We start from the raw sequence: 6,000 nt of genomic DNA, 5'->3' as shown, positions 1-6,000 counted from the left end.
GGGTCCCTGGGACTGTCCCAGTTTTCGTAATGAAAGTCTCAATCCCAGGAAACCCTTCAGTCCTAGAAATACCGGGACAATTGGTTACCCTCCCATAGCCATACTGACTCTCATTTGCCAACAATTAAACCCAAGCCTCAAGAAGTGATCCGGCTAATGAAGTCGACGTGCCTTTTTTCATGCCTTTGGAAGACAGTAGCTGTGGGGAATAACTTAAATATTTACAGGTGCCAAGTGCTGTAACTGAGAAATTTTCATGCTTTACATCATTTTGATTTTCACATGCACCTTAGATGAGCTGTATAGATACAAAAAGGGAGGCTTGGAGAGGATCAGGTCAGTTGTCTAATGTCCCAGAGTTATCAAGTGGCAAAGCCAGGATTTAAAACTCAACAAGCAGAAAGATCTTCAGATTTCTTGATAGGGATATGGCTAAAATGAGGAAGTCTCTGATTTTGAAGATCTTACCTGTTTGGTGTGTTTGCCTCTATTATGGAAATTCATATCTGGAAATGCAGGTATAACTCTTTGAGAGTGTCCTCTGAGTAGAGTTTTATGCTTCCTTCTTTTCACCCAGCTATGGGATACAGCTGCTCACAGCGTGGAGCCCACACTCTCAATGCCCCCCTCATCTTCAGGCTATGTTCACACTGATCTCTCTGTGTAGATTATTACTCTCCTGCCTTGTGTACATATAAAATTCCTTCCCATTCTTTAAGACTAGTTCAAATGCTATCTCCCCTTAAAGATGTCCCTATACATCCCAGTTTAAATTAACCATTCTCTCTTCTTCCTTCCCTTTACAAGCTTATACCTTTTTAAAACAGGTATTCTAATCTGCCTTATCTTAGAGTTATAGCATGCAGAGGTGGGGAGGGGGCTTGCTTGACCCTCTCAGTATGCTGGGAACCCCACCTGGGCAGAGTATTTGTCATATTTTTTTTCTTGGTACTCCACTGTGCCAGAGATTGCACCTGCACAAGTGTGTATGTGTCAATGTATTTAGATATGGACTTTGATGTTTGTACATGGATATTTGGGTTATAAAAACAAATATATAAGATATTTGAGTATATCAGAGAATAATTTCATTGGCACTTCTAGGCCAGGCTGTACTCTAAAATGAAAGCAAAAGATAAGGTCAATAAGCTAGATGACTGTATTAGATGCCTATTTCTACAAATCTTAAGTACACTCACAAAGCTATTTGATGTTAGAATAATAATTTTTAAATAACTTAGTAGAAATAAAAACAGGGGAGAAAATCAGTTTGTATTTTTTTGGCTATGAGCCAGCTCACCATATAACCTTTGGTCCTCTTTTTACCCAAACTGTAGGATGATGGTGGTAAAACTACATGATTTTTAGTAACCTATCCAGTTCTACATGCCTATAATTCAGTAATTCTAATAATCACAGCAATTCTTCCCTCCATAGGAACATTCTGTTCCCCACTGGTAAAGTCATGGCATTTAGAAAATTTTGGATAAATAGTAATATCAATAAGAAATTGGTAAAGAACCAATTAAGCCACCTGAGGAAGAAAAGAGTATTCTATTTGAATGAAGGAAGCCAGAAATTCTGGAAGGATGTGATGTGTGAAATGCAGGCTGGGGGTTTAATGAGTTTGAGGCGTGAAAAACCCAAGCTTCAGGGCTGCATTCCCTGGCAGCCTTGAGCACGGCATGTTTCCATGCCCTCTGCGGCTGAGTTCTATTTTAGAATGTACTCCATGCCTGAATCCTCTAACACAGCTGTGACTGTCTGTTAACTTTTAGGCACAGCCCTCCATTCAAGCAAATGGCTCTTGTTTTTATTTATAAGCCTGGAGAAAAGGCAACATGAGAACAGACCCAGAAACAGACAGAGAATTGATTGGCGGCAGAGACGCGGCAGTTATTGACATTGAGGTATAGTAAACTTAGCCCAAGGGGCCAGGGAAGATAAAAGATTACTCTATAAAGATCAGAAGCAAATGGCATTGGGAAGTCTCACTGGACAGCCCTATCCACTAAGAAATAGTTCATTCAGTATCCAAGAGCTCTTCAAGACTCCTTTGCTATCAAGGTTCCTTTCTAGCTGGGGCATAGCGTTTGAGACTTTAACCTGTGGAAAAAAATGAGAGCATAGATGAGTGGTTTCACCATGCTCCCACCCTTCTTTCTTCTGGAATCCTATCCATGGCCCAGAGTTCAGAGCTGTCAAGTCCTGCCCTTGAATGCTTTGGTTAAGTGGATGCCCAGCCCAACTGAGGAAGCTGTGTCAGGGTTGGGTTAAGCTCTCCAGCTGCTAGATAGGACAGAAGTAGTCACTATGGAAACAAGCCCCCCATCAATCATTTAGTGACTCACAAAATCACTGGGAAGCAAAGGGGACTAAAGTCCCTGGAAAGACTACACCTTTTTCTTTAAAAAAAAAAAAAAAAAGCTGTCTGACTGCATTCTTGAAAGACAAGGCAGCTGCTTCCAAAACGGAGTGGAAATGGCTAGGGTTGCCTCTGTCTCCTGAATTTAGGCCTAGAAGCTCTGTCCTGAGCCTATGAAGGTGGGGAGGCCCCCATCTGTGCGTATTTTGCTATTGCAGCCAGTTCTGTCTGCTATGACAATGTCAGAGATAGAAGAGATTTTTTTTCCAGGGGGTGGGGTGTGGGTGTTATCTATTCAAAACTCTCATTTGTAAAAGAATAAGTGAGGGCTAGGGTGTGAATAACTTGCCCAACGTCCACAAGGGTAATCAGTGGAAGAGCCAAAACTAGATTCAAGGTCCTACACCACAAATTTGTTGCTCCTTCCACAATCCTAGAGTCCGAGTGGATTTTATTCTGAAGTTAATGATTCATACAATAAAGGATTAATATCCAGAATATACATGGAACTCAAACATCTCAACAGCAAAAAATAAAAAATAAAATAAAATAAACGATCGATGAGAAAATGGGCAAGTGATCTGAACAGATGTTTTTTGAAAGAAGACATACAAATGGCCAACAAATATATTCCAAAATTCTCAACATCACTAATGATCAGAAAAACGCAAATCAAAAGGACAAAGAGATATCATCTTCACCCCAGTTAGGATAGCTGTTATCAAAAAGACAAAAAACATCAAATGCTAGTGAAGATATAAAGGAAAGGGAACACACTGTTGCTGAGAATGTAAACTAGTACAGCCATGATGGAAACCAGTATGGAGATTTCTGGAAAAAAACAAAAAACAACAACAACAAAAAACACATAAAATTAGAAATGCCATATGATCCAGGAATCCCATTACTGGGCTTTTATCCAAAGGAAAGAAAGTCAGTGTAAAGAAAAGACGTCTGCACCCCCTGTTTATTGCAGCATTATTCACAAAAACAAGATACGGAACGAACCCAGGTGTCCAACAACAGACAATTAGATAAAGAAAATGTGGTATATACACCCAATAGAATACTATTTGACCATAAAGAATGAAATCCTGTCATCTATGGCAATATGGATGAAACTGGAAGACATTATGTTCAGTGAAATAAGCCAGGAACAGAAAGTTGAACCCTGTATGTGCTCACTCATATGAGGGAGCTAGAAAAAAGTTGACTCATCAAAGTAAAACATACAACAGAGGATACACTACAGACTGAGAAGGGCAGGGGGAAGGAAGGGCTGGGGAGAGATTCGTTAAAGGAAATGGAATTACAGTTAGGTAGGAAGAATAAGTTCTAGTGTTCTATAGCACTGCAGGATGACTACAATTAACAATAATGTATTACATAGCTTCAAATAGCTAGAAGGAGGATATTGCATGTTCCCAACATAAATAATAAATATTTGAGATGATAGACATGCTAATTACCCTGATCTGATCACTTACATTACATATATGACCATATCATGATGAACCCTGCAGATATGTATAACTATTTTGTGTCCATTTAAAAAATTTTTTAAGTTTTCAGAATATCTCTGTTTGACTGTCCCTTCTAAGGTCCTGGGAAAAGCCTTAGCAATGTGTTTCCATGGCCATTTTTCTTTCTGTTTTTTTTTTTTTTCAGTTTTTAAAGAGTAATTATTTTAACTGCAATCAGTTAAGAATCCTGTTTCTTTCCATTCTGTTTTCCCTTCCATGACTGTTCCTCTCCTGTTGGGCATTAAAATGGACATCGGCATTTGTGAGATCGGATTTAGAAGCAGCTAAGGTAGGTTTACGTTCAGTTGGGGTTTAGTAGGGTGTACTTCTGTGGTTTACAGTCACTTTCATGATGAACTAAATTATTGCTTACACTATGTAGGACTGGCCTCCAAGAATACTACAACCAGCTGATACCATGATTCAAGGAAGGGCAGGGCCAAAGTTCAGGTCCTGTGGAAACAGTGAATGCGCCCCAAGGTAGACAGCACAGGAAGCATGAAGGTAACAAAATAAAATGAGATTAAAAATATACAAACCAGGAGGTAGTCTGTGAAAATTTTTCCAAATCTCAAATCTCATGTGTGAAAGAAACTTCATAAATATTTTCCTAAATTTGAAAAGCATGTTTAAAATGTATAAAATCATTACCAGTTATGAAGCTGAATAAAACTTTTCTAAACTATCAATAATTTTATAAAAATACATTTCAATCAACTGAAATAACATGAAATTATCTTTCTATTCCTTTTACAGAAAAAGACAATTTTAAAACTCTATTTTTATATGAACAGGTGACCCAGCAATATGTAGTCAAGAATGAGTATAAATAATGAATTACAGAGATTCGTTCATTAATAAAGGTATCAAGGTTTTTAGATGTTTGATTTTTTTAAATATCTATCGGTTTGTAATGTCTATAATAAGTTGAGATTTATTTTTCTTTCAAAATATGCATTTTTGTGTCTGATTTTGATTTTGTATTTATAATATTGTATTTTTTTTCTTTAAAAAAAAAAAAAAAAGAGTCTACTCTTAGCCAGGCCCAGTGGCTCACGCCTGTAATCCCAACCCTTTGGAACACCGAGGTAGGAGGAATGCTTGAGCCCAGGAGTTCAAGACCAGCCTAGGCAACATAGTGAGACCTTGCCTCAACAAAAAATAGATAAACATTAGCTGGGTATGGTGGTATGCACCTGTAGTCCTAGGTGCTCAGGAGGCTGAGGTGGAAGGATCACTTGAACCCAGGAGTTCTGGGCTTCAGTGAGCTATGATTGTGCCACTACATTCCAGACAGGGCAACAGAACAAGAGTTGAGAGTCTTTTCTTTCAAGGAATTTTAGAATTGCATCTTTAAATACACACACACACACACACACACAGCCCCCTTCAAATTAATAAAAGCTTCAGTTTCTGTGAAATTGTAATCTGTCCTTTGCCTGAAATACCTCTTTAGTGGTTTTATATTAATCACAGGATTACTGAGAATAACAGGAAGCTTCCTAGTTGCTTTTGGTGGCCAGGAACCATCCTTGTTGTATAGTCACTCCAGCACCATCTTCACTGGAATTTAGAAATTTACAAGAGTGTTTGGAGTCTTTCGCTTTGTATCCAGAAACCATTCCCTAATGCCAATGCCTTTGGGTCAACTGCATTACGGGTAACAAGAACAAAGCCCTATAATACTTCACTATTACTCATCAGTGTTATGTTTGTATACTGCTTATCTCCCAAGCAACCAAACCACTTAGTCTCATTTAATTTTATCAAATTCAATTTGTCTTTTGAAAATCTGAGGCACAGATTATTCTACCCCATTTTAAAGATGGAGAGGACTAAATATACAGTGCTAAATTATTGAAATTCAAACTTTTCAATGACACCTCTATTTACTTACAGAGGTTGCTGCAGGAATTAAATAAGATAATGTATATGAAATATCCTAGCTTAGATGACAACACCTAAGTGCTTGGTGAATGTTAGTTTAATGTTAGATGATTCTTTACCCATAGGTAAGCGTTTGTCGACTTGGGCTCATGAAGCACCTGGATGCCTGGAGACATTTCTAGAGTTCCTTGAAAGAAAATGTGGTCACAGCACACAAGCTTCAAA

The sequence above is a fragment of the Trachypithecus francoisi genome, unplaced genomic scaffold (genome assembly GCF_009764315.1).
Source record: "Trachypithecus francoisi isolate TF-2019V2 unplaced genomic scaffold, Tfra_2.0 Lachesis_group0, whole genome shotgun sequence".
Taxonomy (NCBI): Eukaryota; Metazoa; Chordata; class Mammalia; order Primates; family Cercopithecidae; genus Trachypithecus; species Trachypithecus francoisi.
The sequence above is the reverse complement of the archived record's forward strand: the minus strand, read 5'-3'. Positions refer to the sequence as shown.